The sequence below is a fragment of the Prionailurus viverrinus genome, chromosome D2 (genome assembly GCF_022837055.1).
Source record: "Prionailurus viverrinus isolate Anna chromosome D2, UM_Priviv_1.0, whole genome shotgun sequence".
NCBI classification, from domain to species: Eukaryota; Metazoa; Chordata; class Mammalia; order Carnivora; family Felidae; genus Prionailurus; species Prionailurus viverrinus.
In genome coordinates, this window is record NC_062571.1 from 50,817,136 (window position 1) to 50,840,721 (window position 23,586).

General features: G+C 44.9%; 1 protein-coding gene across 4 annotated transcripts in view; it reads right to left on the reverse strand.

Moving 5' to 3' along the window:
* SLC16A12 (solute carrier family 16 member 12) overlaps positions 1–20,224 on the reverse strand; it is an 83,438-nt gene extending 63,214 nt beyond the window's left edge. For 2 of the 4 annotated variants that reach the window (XM_047825618.1, XM_047825619.1), the window contains exon 1: positions 17,219–17,613. The gene's annotated coding sequence lies outside the window, so the exon portion shown is untranslated. Of the gene's footprint in view, positions 1–6,594; positions 6,722–17,218; positions 17,614–20,203 lie in introns of those variants that run through there. The other 2 variants (XM_047825621.1, XM_047825620.1) reach the window with 2 other exon arrangements.
* Between the last annotated feature and the right edge of the window lie 3,362 nt (positions 20,225–23,586).

The window sequence follows — 23,586 nt, forward strand, 5'->3', positions numbered from 1 at the left end:
GACGTGGGGCTCGAACTCCCGGACCGTGAGATCGTGACCTGGCTGAAGCCGGACGCTTAACCGACTGCGCCACCCAGGCACCCCAATAGGCAAATAGTTCTTGCCAAGGCCTAATTCGAGAAAAATTCAAGGGTTTAAGAGTCTTTTTAAGGTTTATTTAATGTTATTTATTTATTTTTGAAAGAGAGAGTGGGAGCGGGGGAGGGGTGGAGATAGAGGGGGCAGAAGATCCTAAGTGGGTTCTGCATCCTCAGCAGCAAGCCCAGTGAGGCTCGAATTCACGAACCATGAACCGAAGTAGGACATTCAACCCACTGAGCCACCCAAGCGCTCCAAGAGCCATGTTTTAAAAATTCAAAATGAAAATAGCTTCTTGAGTCCTATTGGTGGAAGGGGGAGATTTGAAAATGTAAACTGTAAACTTGATTCACTCACAATGTAGAATTTAAGAAACAAACAAGCAAGGGGGGACAGGGTAGGAGACAAGACAAGGAACAGATTCGTTTTTTTCTTTTTTTTAGTTTTTATTTATTTTTGAGAGAGAGAGAGACAGAGCATCAGCAGAGGAAGGGCAGAGAGAGAGGGAGACACAGAATCTGAAGCAGGCTCCAGGCTCTGAGCTGTCACAGCACAGAGTCTGATGGCGGGGCTCACACTCACGAACTGTGAGATCATGACCTGAGCCGAAGTTGGCATTCAACCAACTGAACCACCCAGGTGCCCCCCCCCTTTTTTTTAACATTTATTTATTTTTGAGAGAGAGAGAGAGAGAGAGAGAGAGAGAGAGAAACACAAGAGGGGAGGGGCAGAGAGAGAGGGAGACACAGAATCTAAAGCAGACTCCAGGCTCTGAGCCATCAGCACAGACATGGGACTCAAACCCACAAACTGTGAGATCATGACCTGTGACCTGAAGTCAGACGCTTAACCGCTTAACCAACTTAGCCACTCAGGCACCCCAAGAAACAGATACTTAACTATAGAGAGCACACTGATGGTTGCCAGAGGGGAGGTGAGTGGGACTGGGGGGGATTAAGGAGTGTGCTTGTCCACACTGGTAACATATGGGAGTGCTGAATCACCATACTGAACACCTGAAACTAAGCACTATATGTTAACTATACTAGAATTAAAATAAAATAATAAAAAATAACATAAGCCTCAGATATGAGAGAAGGTGGGGGAAGCAGTATGCCCTTTTGTTCCCTTCTGTGAAGTCTGAATTATTTTAGAGGTAATTTTGAAAATTCAAATCTGGAAAAAGAAAACAAAAAAAGCAAATAAAGAAGGTGCCATTTGAATGTAGAAAGACCTGGTTTGAAATCCAGGCTTTCCCACTGACTTGCTGTGTAACCAACCAGGTAGGAGTGGCCTCCTGGGGCTCCAGTGTCCTAAGGGCTACATAGGGTTGTCCTGGGCCCTCCCTCAAACCACTTAGTTGCTGCCACGGCACTCTCTGTGTCCCCTCCAGCCCTGGTCACACTGTGTGCTCTGTTGAGAGTCCCCTGCAAGGTCCCACTCTTTTGCTTTTTCCTATTATCCCACTCAACACACTAGTGTGAAAAACTAGCTGAGGAAATGCACAAAGAGCAAAATACACATACAAATTGGCTATGGTTGCAATTATGATTTTTTTTTAAATCTATTTAAGAATAGCCGTGGTTTCTTCCCCTGACTTTCCATTGGCTACGTAGCTTCATTCATCAATAGATCTGGTGGGGTAGGAAGAATTGCGGAGAGAAGTATTTTAGGAACCGTTGAGAGAATTACAGGGGAAGTCAAGTCATCCGAATGGAAGTCGTTCTATTTGCCCCACAACACCAAAATAGATTTTCCATATTCATACTGCATCAGCAAAAAAAAACACAGTATATCTCTTCATTTTCCCCATCAATTTGCTCACATATTGTCTAAGAGTATAGCAGAGCTCCCAGCATGAGGGCCAGAACTACGAATAAAAAGCAGATGTGCATCAAAGATAGCCCTGCAGGGAGTCTATTTGCATGCAGATCAAGAAGCCGCAAGAGCAGCAACTCACACACTAAGGAAAGGATAAATCAAGATGGAGAAGTTTAGTTTCTCCCCAGGATGTTAGGAACTAATAGGGAGGAACTGACATAGGCGGGACCTCCTCAAAATCCAGTAGGGGCTGAGCCACAGTAACACTGTTTTTATTATAATTGCAAGGGGGGACCCGGGAAAATGTAAGTTGTATGGTATTAGAACAGTTCAGATTTTCTGGAAATACCTTATGATCCCGGGCATAATAAAACACCGTAGAATGAGAAAACACATGATCCCCAAGTAACACTACAAGTGTGCCGGGGCGCCTGGGGGGGCTCAGTCCGTCGTTAAGCGTCTGACTTCATCTCAGGTCATCATCTCACGGTTCGTGAGTTCAAGCCCTGCATCAGGCTCACTGCTGTTCGTGCAGAGTCTGCTTCGGATCCTCTGTCCCCTTCTCTCTCTGCCCCTCCCTCACTTGCTCTCACTCTCTCAAAAATAAACAAACATTAAAAACCAAAACAAAACACTACAAGTGTGCCATTTTCACCATTCAAAAACCTTCCGTGAACCAATCACGCAATCTGTATAAAAAGTTCAGACCCTCTGACCCAGATTCTCCTTCAGGGAAACTATCTGAAGGACACAAAACCAAAATATGAAAAAAGTTCACTTTGCAATGATGTTCACAGCAGGGCAATTTGCAACATCAAAAAACCGATGCCCCACCACCTACAGACTTCATTACCTGAGGATCTCATGACCACTAAGCCTCAGTACAAATACAAAATAAGGCTTGACTTCATGAGGCTCAGATGAGGCAGCACAGACAAGCACCTAATAAACACTTATAAATCCCTCTATTTCAAGAGCAGAAACATGCAAATGCTTATAAAAGAAAAGCATCAAAAGCACATGCACACCTGCGTGCGGCAAATCCCCGGTTCAGGGAGCCCTGCACTAGTCAGCCGAAGGCCATCAGTGGCAGAAAACAGAGCAATTGTCAGAGGCACCACAAGCCAGCTGCCACTTCTCAGTCACGCAGTCCGAAAAACTGAAATCCGTACATGAAACGGAGCACCTCCCCCCCCCCCACCACTTCTCTGTCCCTAGCCTTACTGTTCCAGATCTCAGCTTAACAGAGATCAGAAATAAAGCACTTAGGAGAATGCCTTGAGTATAATGGTTGCTCAATCTGTGTTTAGTGAGTAATAAAGAAAATGCATTAAATGCCTTCTGCAAGTGCCTGGAACATGTAAGTGCTCAGTAAATGAAACTGTTATCCTTATTATCATCATCATTATTATTAAATGAAAAATTAGCATTTGTATAGCTCCTTAAAGTTTATATAAAGTGTTTTCGAGTCCCACGGTGATCCTGTAAGAGAAAACAGAAGCTCACAGAATAATTTGTCCAAGTCCTTACTGCCAGCAAATGTTGACTTGGGGACTTGACGGTCCTCCAAGGCCCCTTCCCCTTGAGGAGGCTGGAATTTTATAATAATGGCCTCAAGCCTTCTCTCTATCATGGACGTGATTCCCAACATCCCAGTCCATCCCAAGTGGTTAATCAAGAATCATAGCAATCCTGTTCCGCCAGCCAGTCATGGACTGATTTAAGGAAAGGGCAGTGACCCAAACTTTGCCAGTGACAACAAAGTCTTTCGGGAGCTTCTTGGAAAGATTTCATCACTACTGAGCAGACGTGAAAGATGCCGTCGCTCCCCTTCCATGTGGCCCTTCAAACAACCGTAGCCATCTGCGGACCATGGCAGGGGCAGAGCCAAGAGAATCACAGAGAACTAAAGTCAGAGCGCAGACATTTCTGCTCCTGGACTTTCCACCGCACAAAGAATCCTTTTCCTTACCAGTGAAGCCAGGCCAGGTTGGAGTTTCCATTCTTAGACGCCCAAACTGCCCACCTGATATACTCTCTACAAACGCCATTTACACATGGGGCCCAGCACACGTGTCCTGTCCCCTGTGCAGTAGCCCCAGATCCTCACATGTGGGTATTCTGAGCTTACATCAGATCTAATTTTGACTTCCAAAATCCTGAATGGGCAAAGGAGGAAAGCAGACAGTGGTATGCACAGCTGTACAAAGGGAATGCATATTGCTGGTTCCCATCACATGGCTAACTATAGAAGCAAAGACACCACACTGAGTCCCACTCAAGTTTCTGGCCCCTCTCCCATGACCCCCACCCCCACAAATCACAACAAAGCTCGACAGCTGGAAGCCTGATGATCCCCAGTTGCTTCCCCGCCCACAGAGTGCTGTACTGCACACTACCAGAGAAAAGAAAGAGGAGGGAGAAGGAAGAGGAAGAGGGGGTTTCGTGAGAGCACGCAGTCCTTTCTTGGCAGGTTGATAAGGACGATTTGGCGAAAGCATCAGAAGTTACTTGTGAAATGTGTTGTTTTGCCAACCGGTACTTGCAAGTTAGTTTTTCAGAAACGACAGTGCAAAATAGAAGCTATTCAACTGTCTTTTGACAATGTTCTATTGAGATCGAGTGATATTTATTGCATGCCGGATATCAGTCAACCTTAAGTATCTTTCCCTAGAACTGTAACATACTTGTCTTACAGCTTTCTAAAGTCCAGACCAGTCCACGGGGCTAGTGGGCACCATCTTCCAACAAGAGAAAGGATCTAGTCAACATGTCCCCAACATCTTGGCTGATCTCAGCCTCAACCTTGAGCTCATCACAAGCCTTAAGATTCACCTCCATTTGATAAAGAAGATGTGGGGCATTCTCGGCAGTATTACTGTATTGGAGTATTACTACGTGGATGGAATTGGAGGTGTTATGCTAAGCGAAATTAGCCAGTCAGAGAAGACAAATACCATATGACTTCACTCATATGAGGACTTTAAGAGACAAAACAGATGAACATAAGGGAAGTGAAGCAAAAATAATATAAAAACAGGGAGGGGAACAAAACATAAGAGATTCTTAAATATGGAGCACAAACAGAGGGTTACTGGAGGGGTTGTGGGAGGGGGGATGGGCTAAGTGGGTAAGGGGCATTAAGGAATCTACTCCTGAAATCATTGTTGCACTATAGGCTAACTAACTTGGATGCAAATTAAAAAAGATAAAGTTAAAAAAAAAAAGATTCACCTCCATTTAATTTAGCCATGTACTCCCAAAGCCACATCATCAATCATCACCAGTGCTAATCCTCACTTCTGGAATCTACAGTTGTTGTGAGATGTCAGTATCCCTCCCAAACCCCAACCTTCTATCCAACAGCAATTCCCTAACTCCTACTGCACCTAGCTTCCAACCTCCCTGAGCGCCCACGTCCCTGGTTTCTCCATTTTCTCCCATTTCCTCAGCTTGTCCCACTCCTTAGAGGCTAGAGCTCGTTCTCTGTTATGTCAATTGCCCTTTTTCTGACACCCCCACTCCTTCCAAACCACCAATCCCCAATTTTGAATCAATTCAGACCATCCAAATTTGTCCGTTCCTATAACTGGTAAGGCAAGTTTTGCTAGAGGAAATCTCTCAGCCTTGCAAATTAAATGGCACAGTTATGATTTCCAACACGTAAACTAAGTGCTCGAAGTGACTCAGCAACAATATCAGCACCTGCTCCATCTGCACAGTGGTTATTCAGAATCTTAAGTACTCCATGTACCCCTCAGCAGGATGGCGAACAGCTTTAGGGGCTTCCTGGTTCTGTTTCTTAGCAGCTGTACAACCTCAGCAAGATGCTGAACCCCTCCCGGCTTCAGTTGTCTTGTTTTTAAAATTGGGATAACAACTCCCTCCTCACGTGATTGTTGCAAGAACTCAGGGAGTTATTAACACGTGTAAAGTAGCCTTAACAAGGCTTAGAACATATAAACTGTCCCAAAAATGCTGTTACTATTTTAGAGGGAAAATGGGGGCTGCTTTTACTCCATTTTTCCCCTTCAGCTTATTCCTCCAGTTCATCCCTATCCACACACATCCTTGATCCCTTTTGTTCCTTTCAAAAGAAAGACATGTCCTTTTATATTTTTCAGGTTAGTATCCCCTCTTCTAGTTTCTATACTTTTGAACCTAGACTTTTATACTGGATCCTCTTTAGCCTACGGTTACTCAAGTATCTCTCATCTTGAAAGCAGGAAGGAGAAATGTGAGAGGGAAAAGAAGGGAAGAGAAGACAAGGGAAGAAACCCCCCTCCAACCGTGCCACCTTCCCAGGTGCCCCCAGTGGCTTTTGTCCCTTCACAAACCCAGCCTCTTAATGATCTGTCTACACTGTCTCCTCATCCCTCTTCTCACTCCCTCCTCAATGGAATGGAATTTGGCTTCTGCCTCCCCTACATACTGCTCACACCGTGTTAGACATCGTCACCAATGACTCCTAATTGCCAGTGATAACTCTGCCATCCGTAATTCATTGACCTCTCGGCAGCATTTGGCACTCTCTCGTTGTTGAAACTCTTTCTTCCTTGAATTTCCACGACAGGAGTCCTCTTCCCTACATACCCATGCTTCTTACTTTCTTTTGCTAGATCCTTCTTCCTCTGACCACTCATTCGATGGCGTATCATTTATTCATTCATCCAACAAACACTACTGAACTCTTACCATGTCTTAGGCACCGTGACAGCCGCTGGGACAAGTAAGGCAGGCACAGCTGAAGCACAAGTCCAGAAGACACTATTCACCGTGAGACGCAACTACTCAGACACGTGAGTGGCACTTTCTGGAACTGTGCAAGGATTTTTATCTTTGATCCATCTCACGTCTCTCTATAAACACTCTCCTTGGGTGCTTACTTCCACACACAGGACTTAAACCGTGAACAATGGCAGTGACACTGTAAAGAAGACATAGTCTCTGCCCTCACCGTCGGGCCAGTGAAAAAGATCAACATGTAACTAGAGTGGAAAAAGAAAGGCATGATGACCAAGAGGTGCCCTGGGTATAACACGAACGAACACACCCCAGTTATCCTCCACAATTTTTGGACCCATTTCACACGTCATCCTTTACGTGCTCCCCGGGTAATTACATCCAATTATGTCTTGTTCATCCAATCCTGTCATGCTCGACTGAGCCTATTGGCTGGTGATGCCCACCTTCTGGATTGCTTGCCCAGATTATCAAATTGCCTAACCAGCCATCTCCACCACATCCCTATAAGGGCAGCAAGCACGGAGAATATAAATATGAATAAAGCAGAAGTCTTACGTGAGGCATTAACCTTACTTCCCATCTGTACCATTTCAACAGGCCCCCAGTGTGTCACCCTCTGGGACCTTTCTTCAAGCCTCATTCAGACATACATGTTTGAAACACAAGCTAATTTTGTCACCCAACCCCCATTCCCACCCCACCCCCCTGTTTAAAGGCCTCCAAGGACTACTCTTAGCAACAAAAGCAAAACTGAAACTCAGTGGTGTGGTACACAAAGACCCTAAATGATCTTGCTCCTGCCAGTTCTTCTGGTCCTATCTAGCATCTAGCCATATGCATACACTGCAGGTCCGCCATACCTAACCGCCCTGAAGTCCCATCCACAGTGTGACTTTCCCACCCCAGTGCCTTTGCACGTATTGTGCCTGCACCTGTTGTCTGCCTCATGAATTTCTACCCTTCCTTAATGCTTTGATCAACCTAGGCAGCATGAAGTGTCTCTGGCTCTGAACCAGGTAGCAGGTGGTCTTTAGGGGGCTCTTCACAATGCCGTGACTATTTGTCCACACATCCGGATCCCCTAGGAGACTGTAAGCCTTTGGATAAAATCCTCTCTATTCTCTGTGGGCCTTCAGCACCTGACACAAGTACCTAGCACATGCACACAAGTACTCAGCACACACTTGCCTGAGGAAGCGGTAAACTCACTGAGTTATTTTAACATTACTTAATCCCAATATGTTTTTTATTAGGGGCTTTAAAAGTAATGAATTCCATTTCATCTAATTCAAATGTCTCTTCCCAGCTTAAAGACTATTAAAATTTAAAAAACCCAAACTGACGCATTACCTTAACGTTGCCTGTATATGCCACCCATTACGTATACCATCATGCAAGAGTTTATGAAGAAAGCAGAATGTGCCAGAACAATTCCAAGATGCTGATTTGGATGCAGCAGCTATTCAGTGTCATTTGAAATTTTAATTAGACCTTCACCTCTAATAAAATTAGAATATATGGTTTTCTGTACTTTATCTTTTTTGAGTGGGGAAGAAGTCAACCAAAAGAAGTAGAAATGAGAGGAAATAAATGTGTGGTGCTTAATTTTTTGACACAACGACCAACCTCCTTATTGTTGGAACCCCCTAACTATGAAGCAAAATATTTTTGCCAGTATCTTATTTATGAACATTTATTTATTCTTTACCATGGTACTTTGAGCTTTTCTAAGAGGGTTCATGAGTTAATAAATTATGTTAATACACCGTTGCCTGTTGAGACTTGTAAGTAAATTTGCCAAACAGCTGGCCAGCACTGAAGGCAGGGTCTGTGTCAATGAAACAGAATAAAGCTTCAGACCCTTTGGAATGCAGACTCACCCTGGGGCTTCAGTGGGACCTTACCGAGAGCCTAGCAGTCACCACTCTCGTTCCAGAGGGGAGAATGAAGACGTGGGGGCAACGTCTGGATTTTAAAAGTCAAGAAACCATAATGTTTCTTAACAAATCATTGTAGGCCAAAAATACTGCAATGGCTCTCTCACTACCAAATCCATGAGGCAATCACTCAAGTTTATCTTCTTGTTCTGTTCATCAACACACATACAGAAGGAGCCCTCTAGGTGGGGCACTTGGGCGGTTCAGTCATTTGAGTGGCCAACTCTTGATTTTGGCTCAGGTCGTGATCCCAGGGTTGTGGGATCAAGCCCCACGTTGGGATCCACACTGAGTGTGGAGCTTAAGATTCTCTCTCTCTCTCTCTCTCTCTGCCCTCCCCGCCGCCTCTCCTCTGCTTGCACATGCGTGTACACTCTCTCTCTAAAATTAAAAAAAAAAAAAAAAAAGAATAAGCCCTCTAGGATGTAGGGTATTAAAAGAAACAGAAAACATCCTTGGATGGTTTCCACAGTCTATGTGCTCTGACCTCATCCCCTACCCCCACCCACACACATATACAGCCATACTCCAACTCTTTTGACAGTTATGCCCAAGTATACGTGGGGAAATGGCAAAGTAAAGAGGAAACTCCATTGACCAAAATGTGACTACAGAGGGTACCTGACCCAGAACAGCCATTCCTCAGGATTTCATCTTTGACTCACCTCATGTCTCTCTATAGACGCTCTCCTTGGGCGACTACTTCCATATATGCGGGACTTAAACTGAGTCTCTACGCGGATAACTCCCGATCTATGCTTCTTGCCCAGAATATCTAACTGCGCATTTGGCTGTCTGTCTGCACAGGCACAGAGGATATAAAGTTAGTAAGACCAAGGTCTTCCCGTCCTGTTTCAACACAGGTGCACAGTAGCAGTTAGAAACAATAAGGAGCTACCAGAATGACATAAACCAAATTTGGCAGGGTTGCAGAAGCAGAAACTTACAAACACGTGGCCTAATCATTTACCAACTTGTTTTCACCAAGAAAGCCTTTGTTCAGATAAAATCTGACTTGGAAATCCAAAATGCGAAACCAAGAATAGCACACCTGCTCAGGTTGCAGTCGAGACCACCAAAGGGAACCCCAAACTGGATGCAGGACATCTTTCCCCCTCATTGTCCCCATGCCCCATAACAGCCCCTGCGATTCCTTGAAACTCCCAGAAATCTGCAAAACACAGTTCAAAAATGACCGGCCAACATCCATGAAGGTGCTAGTTTTAATACAAAAATCAACAGGGAAAGCACATTTGGGGACAGCGAACTGGTAACAGTGGGTGAGAATTCCCAACAGTATTAGAAGTAAAATAAGAACAAATGTCATTAAACATAAAGTCAGTTCTAAGAAGTGCACTAGATCAGCGTCTTTCACTGTGTCTATCAACTTATCATATTTTCTCAAAGACAGTAAATCTTAATGGTAAGGAAAAACTTAAAAGTAGACACTATTGGGGCGCCTGGGTGGCACAGTCGGTTAAGCGTCCGACTTCAGCTCAGGTCACGATCTCACAGTCCGCGAGTTCGAGCCCCGCATCAGGCTCTGGGCTGATGGCTCAGAGCCTGGAGCCTGCTTCCGATTCTGTGTCTCTCTCTCTCTCTGCCCCTCCCCCGTTCATTCTGTGTCTCTCTCTGTCTCAAAAATAAATAAACGTTAAAAAAAAATTTTTTTTTAAAGTAGACACTATTTTTTTAAGTTACATAAGGCAAGGTTTAAGCTGCTTGCTTCTACGAGTCTTAGGTATTTCTTACATAGAAACCATGTTTTTTCAAAATTTATTTTGATACAGTTAAACAAAAAGTATTCAGAAACAAGTTTGAACATTAAGATTCCTATCAACTTGAGGAAATGCATAATAAACAAGGACACATCTTTAAGTTATTATAGAGGAAACCGATTGTTGTAGAAAAGGCCAAATTACTGTCCTCAAGAAAAACAATCACCAAAACATAGAACAAGTAGGGTGACTGATCAATTATTGGTTGGTTGACTGTAATAACACCAACTTGGTCGATTTGTTTTTGGGTTGTTTTTGGGTTTTTTTTTGTTTTTTTGGGAGAGGGTGCACAGACACATGTGAGCAGGGGGGAGGGGCAGAGGAGAGAGAGAGAAAATTTCAAGCAGGCTGCGTGCTCAGCGAGGAGCCCTAGGCAGGGCTCAATCTCACAACCCCGGGATCATGACCTGAGCCAAAATCAAGAGTTGCATGCTCAACTGACTTGGCCACCCAGGCACCCCTTGATTTGGTTATTCTGACATTGTACAGACATAAGCTCAGTGAATTCCTCCCACAGGAGGAAAATCAGTGAAAATTCATTCGACCATTGGGAAAGCTTCCCATATACTGAGTGAGTACCATATAGAGAAATTGTAGTACTAATTAAAAAGAAGAAAAAAGTCTCATGTTTAGTATTTTCATCAAGTATGTTAAGAAATCGGGGCGCCTGGGTGGCGTAGTTGGTTGAGTGTCCGACTTCAACCAGGTCGCGATCTCGCGGTCCATGAGTTCGAGCCCCACGTCGGGCTCTGGGCTGATGGCTCAGAGCCTGGAGCCTGTTTCCGATTCTGTGTCTCCCTCTCTCTCTGCCCCTCCCCCGTTCATGCTCTGTCTCTCTCTGTCCCAAAAATAAATAAACGTTGAAAAAAAATTTTTTTTAAAAGAAATCATACTTTGTTTCAATAAAAGTTGTTCTGAAAAAGTGTAAAATTATTAAGTATTATATACATCAGGTTCACAACCCTGCCTACACAGGAGGTTCACCAGGGGAGACTGAAAAACCACTGGTGCCCTGGCCCTAACCCAGACCTAGTGAATCAGAATTTTTGAGGATGGGTCCTTGGCACAAATACTGTTCTTCCCTCCCAGGTGATTCTAATGTGAAGCTAGCGCTGAGAACCATTGATATAGTCTTGAATCAAGTGACTGATCACTCAGTAGTCAGGCCTCAACCTGGACAAACCACTTTTCTTTTTAATTTCCTTAAGTAATCTCTACACCCAACTTAGGGCTCAAACTCATGACCCCAAGTTCAACAGTCGTGTGCTCTACCCACTGAGCCAGCCAGGTACCCCTGGGACAAACACCTTCTTTTTGATGGCAGTGATGCCTGTGAGTGGGCTTCCGCATTCGTGACCCGTTAATAATGATGGTCAAGATTGCTTTTTGCTAGTTGTCTGGTTGACCAACATCAGACTGAAGAAATAGCACTCTATTCTCCCTTCAAGGAGATCTAACTTAGTTGTGAGTGTGGGTTTGGGTTTTGTTTGTTTGTTTTGGGGGGTTTTTTTGGGGGGGGGCAGTTCCTTCATGGGCTATGAATGCAGGTGTTTTGAAGTCACAAGTTTAGAACGATGAAATTACTATTTCAAGAAACACGACTGGTTTCAGTAGGTAAATATGAGCTTACTCCCGTGGAAAGTATTCCATCCAAAAAAGTAAAATTACAAAAATAACACCCCTTGGCCTCCCAGATAGGTAATTACAGCTTTAATCTGTAATGTGCTAAATAAACCAGAAAATGATGGATTGTACTCAGAAATATTTGAAAAATTATAAAGTTAACAAATGTTTAAGTATTGGGGTGGTTAAGATTTTATGTGGCTACTCTGTTTACATATTAGTAGTCATAAGATATCTTGGGGGGAGACAGACAGTGACTTTTATGGGGATTTAAAGCTTGAAGACTAGGTTCAGGTCCCCTTTATAAATAGGAAGTAACTAACATTACATCCATAAGAGAGGCTTATAAACATGGAATTTCTCTCCAGAAGCAGAGGGATGAGCTATTTTCAAGATACACGGGTACTCTAAGAAACTGAAAAATTAAGATCTCTCTTAACTGGGGCAGTCAGAAGTCAGTAAAAGCAGAGTCAAAAAGTTGATACGACATATTTCAAACATTATATTTCAACATTAGTCACATAAATACAAGCAAAATCACTCACTAACCTTTAGCTATCAGGTCACGACCGGAGTTCTGGGTTGCCTTCTTGGTGAAACCACACCCAGATTTCCTGCTTCTGTTTCTTAAAAGCACTTGTACCTTAAAGTCACTTGTGGAAAAACCTGAGTGCAAAATCTTTCTGGATTTGCTTTATTATAGTTTTCCAATCATTTATAGCTGTCGGTTCCATGCCTAAATAGTAGCAGCCTGTTTGCTGACTTTTCTTTCTCTATTTAGCTTCATTATCTTTGGGGGAGGAGGTTGAGATAAAATTTACTGTTTTAATCATTTTAAAGGCTACAGTTCGGTGCACTCACATACTACAAAGCCATCACCATTATCTAATTAGAGAACAAAGCCATCATCCCCAAAAGAAACCATGTAACCCTCACCAGTCACCCTCAACTTTCCCCACCCCCATAGCACGGCAACCACGAAACTACTTTTTGTTTCCATGGATTTGCCTATGGTGGGCGTATCGTACAACATGTGGTCTTTTGTGTCTGGCTTCTCTCATTTAGCATAATGTTTTCATGGTTCAACCGTGTTGTAGCGTGTGTTGATACTGTTTTTAAAAATAACTTACTTTTGGGACACCTGGGTGGCTCAGCAGATTAAGCGCTGGCTCAGGTCACGATCTCACAGTGCATGGATCCGAGCCCTGCATTGTCACTGTCAGTGTGGAGCCTGCCTGGGATTCTCTCTCTTTCCCTCTCTCTCTCTGCTCCTCCCCCACCTGCACTTTCTCTCTCTCAAAAATAAATAAATAAACTTAAAAAAAAATGACTTACTTTTATGCGCCTATACGGAAATCAATTTAGTTTTTATAGAAAAGGCATTCTTTGGCATTTCCATCTCTTCGCTTTATGTGACACGTCATTAAATTGCAAAATTACACTAGCAAGTTCTGCTGGAATAAACAGGACTATGAGCAAACGCCACTGTAAGCATTCAGTGGCATTATCAGTACTGATAAAAGCAAAGTACACCAGTTTCTTGTGATGATAGCTATTTGCCATAGTGGCCCCTGTGCTCTGAGCAGCAACCAACAGGTGTTTCAGAGGGAAGGAGGGCACTGGCTAACCCAATGTGTTGTTTTAGTGTGGGTCAGTACTCCATTACCCAGGAGTACTGGGAGGGGGGGGATGGAGGGGATGGCATGCAGAGGGGGTAGAAGTGATAAGTGTTAATTACTTACTCATTAAGTAAAGAAGGAGCACATTAAATAATTAATTAATGGCGTGTAACTTCCTACCTGGTTACAGCAACTCATCCCATTCATGAGTGTGGAGTAAAAGAAGGGGTAAAGGAGACGGGTACCTGATGGGTGTCTGAAGTGGTGGGCGGATGAAGAAAATCAACTCATCTTGGGTGCCTAGCAGCCGTCAGAAATCGTGACTCTCCTCCAAGTGTTTAACAGAGACCACTTTCAAATAGGACATTGTTAGATAATGACACTTCCCGAAGTCCTTTGATGTAGAACAAATTAGAAACAGACAGAGAGAACATCTTTGTACTTGGAATCTCCCAACATCAAATGTGGATTTGGTTTTTCTCAATTCAATTATTATACCCCTTTAAGGGGTGAGTTTTGAGATATACGACAAAGGTTCTCTCATAAGCAAATAGCTTCCAAATTAGCGATTTTTAAAAGCAAAGCAGTTGGTTAGTTAAGGAATGTATAAACAGCTCCAAAAGCTGCACTGAATACTTTTTTTGGCTGTATACGACTGAAAAACTGCCAAGTTCATTTTGATAAGCCTTTGTTAAAAACAATAAACATGCCTAAGCTTGCAAACCATGCCATTTTGAAGAAAAAGCAAGTGAGAGAATTAGAAAATGCTTAAAACTGGAATGTCTGAATAAAAACTTCCCTGGTAACGGATTTACCAAGAAGTCACAACACTGTGTGGCCTATGGGATAGTCAGGGGGATGGGAGACAAATGTAAAGTGAGAAAAAATGAAAGCAGAACACCATCTTCATAAATAAATAAGAAGCTACATCTTACAAACTAGTACAATTACAGTATGTAACACTAACACGGGTACCCTAACACTACTGAGAAAACTAATCCTTCCATGTTTAAGTTTAATGTCACCAAGGCGGCGATATCCCTGCACCAAAGATAATGTAATTTAAGAGACTCCGAATGAACATCCATAAAATAACCAAATGTGGGACTTGCTCTTCGTGAGTGTATAGGAGGGTATTGGTTTATAGAAGTCCAAGTAACTTCACTGAATTCGCTTCTTTCTTTTCAGTGATTATAAAATCAGCAGAATCATAGGATTGGAAGGAAGATAATCTGGAACATTTATGTCCATTTCCCTACTTTAGGCAAAACTGAAATTCTCTTTTTTTTTCAAGTAGGCTCCACACCCAGCACAATGCAGGGCCTGAACCAACGACCTGGAGACCAAGACCTGAGCTGAGATCAATGGTCAGATGCTCAACCAACTGAACCACCCAGGTGCCCCTGAAATTCTCTTCTAGCTGCCAAACAAAATCTGGAAAAAATTCTCATGAATGAATTGTAACTTGAGCTCCGCAGGAACAACTTTCTTTGTTGTGTTCACTGATCTATCCCAAATGCCCAGAATACACCAGGCACATAGTAGGCATTATATAATGCAGCAGGTAAATATCTGTTAAATTGAACTAAACTGAAAAACATAAAAAAATGTGCAATGCATAAAACACTAAAGAAGTCAGCTTAAAGTTCCCGCCTCAGCTCTACAATATGGTTGTGGTGTTCCTTGTAACACACAAATGATCCTCAAGTTGGCTCCAATATCATACATTACACCTTTTCCTCTAACCAATCGTCGCCATCAGGAGCTGAGAATCAGAAGACGTTCCAGGGAGAAATGGTAAATTCAGTCCACCTGTTTTGATTGCTTTGCTTTTCTGGATGTTCACCTAGGACATATCTGCATATTCATCGTTGTTCAGGTAGAATGTAAATATTATTTAAAATTAAGGGTTCACATTTTTTAAAATTGGACTCCAAATACAATTTGACTAAATCAACCTCTCGTTTATTTCAAAATCACACCAGTTAAAATAAATAAATAAGAAGAGGAAAAGGATATGATCATAAGTGATTCCAGTATTATCATTGTAGTTCAAAATGCCTAGCGGTTGGGGCACCTGGGTGGCTCAGTCGGTTAAGCATCCAACTTTGCCTCAGGTCATGATCTCGAGGTTCGTGAGTTCAAGCCCCGCGTTGGGCTCTGTGCTGACAGCTCAGAGCCTGGAGCCTGTTTCGGATTCTGTGTCTCCCTCTCTCTCTGACCCTCCCCCGTTCATGCTCTGTCTCTCCCCGTCTCAAAAATAAATAAACATTTTAAAAAAAAAATGCCTAGTGGCAATACGCTTTGAAAGTCTAAGGAAGTGGGAAGGAGAAAGCCTGGATTGTGGGCTTGGTTCCATCACCAGTTACCAGTAAGAGTTTAGCCAATCCTTGACCACCAGAATCTGAGCTTCCGGGCCTGCAAGGAGAAGGGTTTGAAGAGATGATCTCTAAAACCCTTAGCAATTTCCAAGATCCTGTGATTAGGTGAGCAAATCCCAGTCACTTAATTACTCCTTATTTAATCGTTTGTTTTCTTTAACAAACATACATTGGGCACCTTGGGAAGGGTCAGACACCATTAGCCCAGTCTGGCGTGACATTGGGGGAGGGGGGGAGGGGCGAGACAAACTCCGCAGGGTCGGTTGATTTTAAAAGCTAGGGACCTCAGATACCTATGGAGACAGTGTATTTCTAAATTTGTCAGGCCTGAAGTCTTTTCTTCCTGGGTTAAGCTGGCTGCGCCTTCAGAGTACCCCGCTCTCAGCCAAGAAACAAGTTAAGTTGCACAAATGAGAAGCCCATCAGAATGGAATGGTTTAACCAGTGTTCTAGTAGGTTCCATCCGTCTCAACATTTAAAAAAAAAAAAAAAGTTATAAGATGGTCAGAAAGCTGGGCTGTGAAGACAGAAGGCTAACCAAATAGCCCCAGGTTTTACTGGGATCGTGCTTTAAAATTGTGCTTGCCAACACTTGACCCTGAGTCCGCACTACTTTCCTTGAGGACAAGAAACAGCTGAAAAATTAAATTCAATCAACTGAGGCTGGTGTGTTGTTAGTACACCGCCCACGAGGAATAAATATTATTACCCGAGACAGACGAAGATTTAAAAAAAGACACTGAAAACCGAATCCAGCCGACAAACGGTCTCTATTATATCGGGCAGTCCGCCTTTGGAAAGCACAGGAGATGGAGATCAAAGCCGCTTCCTCTCCAGCCACCTGCCCAGAAACTGCCAGAGCGCTGGCCCGACACCGACACCGACACGACGAGCGGGCACACGTCCGCCTCCTAACCCTGCAGGCGTTCCCGAGGGACCCGGGTTGGGGTGGGGGCTCCCGGAGCGAGGCTGGGCGCGGGGGCCGCGGCAGCCGACGGAGCGCCCTCCGCCAGCTCCACCAAGCGCAGCCCGAGAGCCCCGCCGCGCAGGATGCCTGGGTCAACTGAGCCCCGCGCCGCCGGGGAGCTGGGAGAAGAAGAGCCGAGGGGGCTCCGGGCGCCAGAGCCGCCGGCGGGAGGGTGCCCCCGGTGCAGCCCAGCGGGGCCGACCCCGGCGCCCCGCAGCCCGCCCAGGGCGCGCGAACCCCCTTCCGCCCGGCCCCGCCGCGTCCTCACCTCGCGTGGACCGCTGTATCCCGGGCCGTGGCGCGCGGACATGCCCCCGGGGCGCACCCACCCGGCCGTGTCCCTGCGCCGTGGCCCCCGTCCCGGGCCCCAGCCGCCACGGTCCGCGCTTCCGAGGAGGGGCGGGGGAGTGCTCGGGGCGGAGGCGCCGGCGGGGCTGGGGCCGGGGGCCCCGCGGGCAGCGCGGGAGGAGGAGGAGAGCGCGGCCGGGAAGAGCCCAGCGCCCGGGTTGGGAAGAGCCCAGCGCCCGGGTGCCGAAGCGCACGGGCAGGTTCAGCCCCCGCCGCGCCAGCTCCGCCGCGGACTCTGTCGGGCGGGCGAGAGGGGTTTATCACTGCCGCCCGCTCTGCGCGCCGCGGCTTGGCGCGGGGTGAGGGGCGCGGGGGCGGAGGGACGCCTGGCGGTTATGTAACGGGTCGGCCCGCTGTGTCCCGAGCCAGCTCGCTCCAGGACTGCCCTACCCTCCCCGGGGTCCGCCGTGACCCTTAGCAGCCTTGCGCGCCCCTGACCTAGGCAAGCAGAGAGGGCCCGGTGTTCTCAAACAGAACTTTTCCCTGCAGCGTCAGCGAGCAGGGTCTCCAGGGGAAAATCGAGGGCTCCCTTAGACCATCTGGCACGGATCTGTATTCTGCCGGCCAGCGCTTCCCATTTCACAGCACCGGAAACTGAGGCCATTCGGGGCCTTGTCTCTTGGAGTTACGTGGACCTGGATTCAAATCTCCTGAAAAGCTTGTGACCTTGCACAAGTTACTTAAGTCTCTGAGCCTCAAGTTTCTTCACCTGTGAAACAGGAATAATAATAGGGCCCACTTCCTGGGTTTGCCTAGAGGACCGAACGAAGGAGGTGCAGGTGCCCCGTGTCTAACTCGCCCCCAGTAGGCGTTACTGCTGTTGATTATGTTGCGGTTCGCCCAGGTCCTCAAACTTCGCCTTGAAGGAGGCCGTCTCAAAGGCCTGAAGAAGCAGCTTCCCGAGCTTGCTCAGAGGTACCTCCACGTAAGGCAGATTCTAGGCTAACCTTTCTGGAACTCACTCGGGCAGAAGCAGGTTCCAGCTGCCAGTCTGATTCCAGCTTCTTGGGCTCTACACCGTTGCTACTCAACAACATCGTTGTCATCTGGGAGCTTGCTAGAAATGCAAACCCGGCCCCTCTAAATCCTAATCTCCATCTTCACAAGCATCCCTAGGTCATTTAGTCGGTTTCAGGAAGTTTCAGAAAGAGTTGGAGTTTTTGGAAAATTTGAGAAGGGGACTGCAAAGTTACTGAGCAGTAGCCACACGGTACTTTAGGATATTTAAAAAACAGGCTAAGTCAAGTCCTTCCTCATTTTACCCTCTGGCTGTTTTGTTTCTTCTCCTTCCCGCAATCGCCTGCTCTTTATAAATCTGGACTGACGTCCCATTTTCAGTGCAAAAACCTCTGGGTTGCATCTAAGTAATGATTAGCGAATCTACGTCTAAAACACACCTAAGAATTAGAAAATATGGCTCGTAAAAGAATTCATTAGCATTGAAAATGGACTTCTAAACGTAGAGCGCTGGAGCGCCCCGAGCTCTCATCTGTGAAGGTCTTTAGGTTCAAGGCTTGAGGGCTTTTGCATTTCAGAACATTGTTTTCAGTGGCAAATAAGGCCGATTCTCCATTTAAGTAATGTAGGACGACCAGTTCTTTTAAAAAGTTTTGGAGAATAGAAACAAACCTCACAGGCTTCCCTCTAACCAAAGTCATCACTTACAGAGAGGCTCTAGCAAAGCCCAAAGCATGCATTTTGTTTATTTCATTAAATGCTGTGTGTTTGGGTTTGTTTGTGATTCTTGGAATGTTCAGATTGAGTCTGCCCGAAGGTAGCTCTGGCAGAATGATTTCCGTCTTTTGCAAGTTAAGTAATTGCAGATTGTTGATGATGTGGAGGGTAATGCTGCAGGCAGGGCCTGATTCGGAAAGGTCACGCCCATCTGCCTACGCAGGGCGTTGAACAGGCTGATGCCATGCGGATGGGATGGGCCGTGTGGAAGAAGGGAAGATGGAAAGAAGAAAGGAATCTCCTTTCTCAGAGGCTGGGGGTTTGGAGTAGCTGGGGAAGGAAGGGGAGGAGAAAGACCTGTGTGCTTGCCCTGGAATCCAACCAGGGAGGAAAGGAAAAAGGCAGCATTTTTTCCTAAACAGTGCTACCTAATAGAACGTTCCTCCGGGGTGGGAACGTTCTGCATTTGCACGGTCCATACGGCTCTGGAATGTGGCTTTTTACCACATTTCATAATTTTGATTAAAATGTAATTGAAATGCATTAATACAAACGTAATTAAAATGTAATTACATTTTTAGTTAAAATTCAGAGGTCTCGTGCGTGTGTGCTTGTGTTTGAGTGTCAGTCTGTTGCACTAACCAAGTTTCAAGCGCTCCACACGAACACCGGACAGCATATCAAGCTTTTCCTCAGCGCAGAAAGTTTCAGTGTGCAGCAGGATTTTGAAGGAGGGAGTGAGCCCCGGTATTCCAGCTGTCCCAAATCCTTGTCAGAACCTCATCTGGCCCACGGTGGGTGGAGGGGTTGATAATTAAACCAAGATCACTGAGTCCTCGTGAGGGTCAGAATGGGGTAATCCATACGATGTGCTGGACACAATTCCTGCCTATAGTAAACGTGCAAAAAAATCTTAACCAGTATAAGCATTAATAGTCATTTTACAGTAAAAAAAAAAAAAAAGAAACAAAGTTGTTGCGGGGGGGGGGGTGCACATAGTACAACAGTTACATCCTTATTAGTCAATAACTTTTTGCTGGTGTGGTCAGCTGCTCTGGTACCACGGCTACCATTTATAGCTGCGCTCCAACCCCTCCCCTCCCCTCCCCTCTTCCCCCCTGCTCAGAGCTGGGCACTACCTGTACTATTCTAGCCCGGGGGCTCGGCATATTTGCTCCAACCCCTACCATTTGTGTCCAATAAGTAACAAGTGTGTTAACAAAACTCATACCGAGCGGTAGTTCAGGGGAATCAATTTTCAGTGGAGAGTCTCAGAAGCGTGACACCTTAGGGTACATCCGTTATGGAAAGAATTGTTTGTTCCTGTTATTTGGTCAAACAAGGATGTGTGGACTCAGCAGAGAGAAATGAGAACATTGGCTCCAGATAAGTAATATTTGGGGTGTCCACGTCAGACTGGAAGCTACCAGAAGCTTGGGGGTTGGGGCTGGCAGTCTGAGGCTTTTGCCTGAATGAAAGTTGAAAGTTTCTTTTCAGGGCTAACACAGATTCTAAGAATAATTACAAACAGCACAAAAAAGAAACAAGTATTACCTGCTGTCAGTTCTACCAATTAGTTATACAAATGATACATGGAATGGGATACAGGGAAATTCTTCCCAGCACGCCAAGAAACACGACCTTCCCGAACTCCTATTCTTGGGCCTTCTTTAATAAAATCACACCCTGTGGGCAGCTTTCGGGTTCCACTTTCCTTGTTGTCTTCCTTGGTTCCTTTTCCTGCACTTCTTTTCTTACGGGCATTGTCTTAGAATTCAGCCCCAATTCCTCTGCTCTCTTCACTTAACCCATCTCCCAAGCCCCTCTTGTCATGCCTGTAGCCAACAGCTGCCTGTTCGAGGCAGTAAATTTCCGGTCCTGACCTCTGGGTCTTCTTGCCAGATCCCCAGGGGACGTTGTCACTTAACTTCTCCCCACCCCGCCACTTCCAACGTTGACCTGTCAGCAACTGGACTTATTAGGTACACGCTGCCATTAGTTGCCCCCAGACTTGCTGTTTTCTTCTCGTTGATGTCACCGCCCTGGTCTTTGGCGCTAAAATTCTCTCATGTCCCGTGACTTGAAGCCATGGAATGATTTTAACCCCTTTTTCTTCTTCATGGAGTCATGGTATAACTGAAAGACATTGAATTTGGCATCAAAAGACCTAAGTAAACACCCTGTTTTTTGCCACCCGTTGGCAGTGTGAACTTAGGAAATTTTCTTAACCCTCTTAAGCCTTGTGTTTCTCATCAATAAAATTAGACCAATGGTACCTGTCAAAAATTATGACTTGAGCTGCTACTTATCTTAACCTCTGCGCTAATTAGGTTAGACTCTCACTCTCCACACTAATTAGATTTTTGGACCTGATAATTCTTCATTGCGAGGCTGCCCTGTGCATTGAAGGATGTTCGGAAACAACCCTGGTCTCTACCCATCAGTTGTCGGTAGTAACCTCCCTGGTCATGACCATCGCTATTGTCTGCAGACATTGCCAAATGTCCCCTGGGCAGGGGCAAAATTGCCTCCTGTTGGCACCCATAGGGTTAGAGGAATTCTGGGAGGAGCGTCAGTGCCTTCCCCTGAGGGTCTGTGAGGATTCCAGGAGACGATGTACAGGAAGCAGCCGGCACAGAGCCTGACTAGGTCAACATCTGCAGGACGTGGGTATCCGCTCACCCATGAGCTCTGTCAATGGACAGGTTTTCCGAAGATCACAGTTGAAAAACATTTTTAGAAAAAATTAATTTAGATTGTGTTGTTCTACATTATTCTATCCTAGAAAGTATTGCTTTTGAATTTAAGCAACAATAAAACAAATTTCTTATATTACATTTTCTTGGTGATTTTTGTTCTCTCCCTATCTATTCCCACTGCTCTCCAGACTCAGGTTCCCTTATGCGTAGTTTGCTACAACTAATAGCCTTCCATTAGGTTAGTGTTCCCTCACTCCTGCCCTTCTGGACACCGACCCCTCCCGATACTGCTTATGACCTGTGCTCTTTCTACTGGAAACTCTGGCTGTTCCTGTTTCCCCTATTTACTCGTTGAAGTGGAACTCCTCTGTTCGTTTGCCCAAGTTCTCTTCCATCCAGCCTTCCTACCCATCCTTCATTGTCATTGTCCCCCCCTGCCCTGTCACCCTCTGTCATTGCCTCCTTCTTGTTCTATGAAGTCATCATGCACATTCCTGCCCCTGTTCTTTCACCCACACTTTTCCCCATACATGGACTTTTGCTTCCTCTATCTCTTCTGCCTTTATAGACTTGATAACATCCTTCCAGGCTCAGTTCAAATCCTAGCTTCTACTGATGTTTGTAACCTCCTTTGAAAGGCATCAAAAAAAAAAAAAAAAAGATAGGTTGATGGTTGGATGGAGGGAGGAAGAGATGGATAGTCACATGCTAAAGCAATGTAGTAAAATGTCAATCTAGAATCGAGGAACAGTGTATGTATAATTTTTCAACTTCTTCTGTTTGAAAATGGTCATAATAAAAATAAATGAGATAAAAATTTTAAAAGATAAAACAAACATATCAAAGCCTTTCCGTCTAACCCATAGTAATCAAGAATTCAGACTCTGCTATTAGGTAGATCTGAGTTCAAAGCCAGCTCCACCTTTCGCTGGCTGGGGGGCCTTGAGGAAGTTCCGTAACAACTCAAAACTCCAGATTCTTCGTCTATAAAATTATATAACAACACCTTCCTTGTAGGACCGCTGTGAGGGTTAAGTGAGACACGTAACTCCTGAATTGCCTGGCACGGTTGCTGACACATAGTAAGTATTTGGCAAATGTTCGTGGAATTATTTACACTAAGAAGATTTGGAAACAACCTATCTGTTGATGAGAAAATGTGGTATCTTTTTATAAAATGGAATATTATTCAGCCATAAAAAAGGAAATCCTGCCATTTGGAACAACGTGGATGAACCAGAAGGACATTATGCTATGTGAAATAAGCCAGACACAGAAAGACGATTACTGTATAATCTTACTTACACGTAGAATCTAAAATAGTCAAACTCACAGAAGCAGAGAGTCGTACGGCCGTTGCCATTCTCGGTGGTGGAAGAAATGGCAAAATGTTGGTCAAAGGATATAAGCTTTTACTTAGCGTGGTGACTATAGTTAATAGTGCTCTATTATATATCGGAATTTGCTGAATGAGTAGACCTTAAGTGCTCTCACCACACACACAAGAAAAGTAACTACGTGATGTGATGGATGCTTTCTTAGCTTGATTATGGTAATAATGTCATAATGTATGCATATATCAAATCATCACATTGCGTCCCCTAGATCAGTTTTTATTTGTCAATCGTATCTCAGTAAAGCTGGGGGAAAAATTAAAATAAATGTTAGCTGAAAATCACATACAAACACATAAATTTCCACATAAAGCATAAGCTCTTTGGTGTCAGGGACCCTCTCTGTCTCCTTTGCAATTCTCCCAATGCTAACAAAGCAGGAATTTTAAGAAATCTTTGCAGAATGAGTGATTGTAGCTATGTCGCCTTGGTTGTTCACCTCTGCTTTTGTTCCTCTGGTAGATTCATCCAGTTACTGTTTACGAAGCATTTACTCCGAACAAAGTCAGCAACCATGGTCA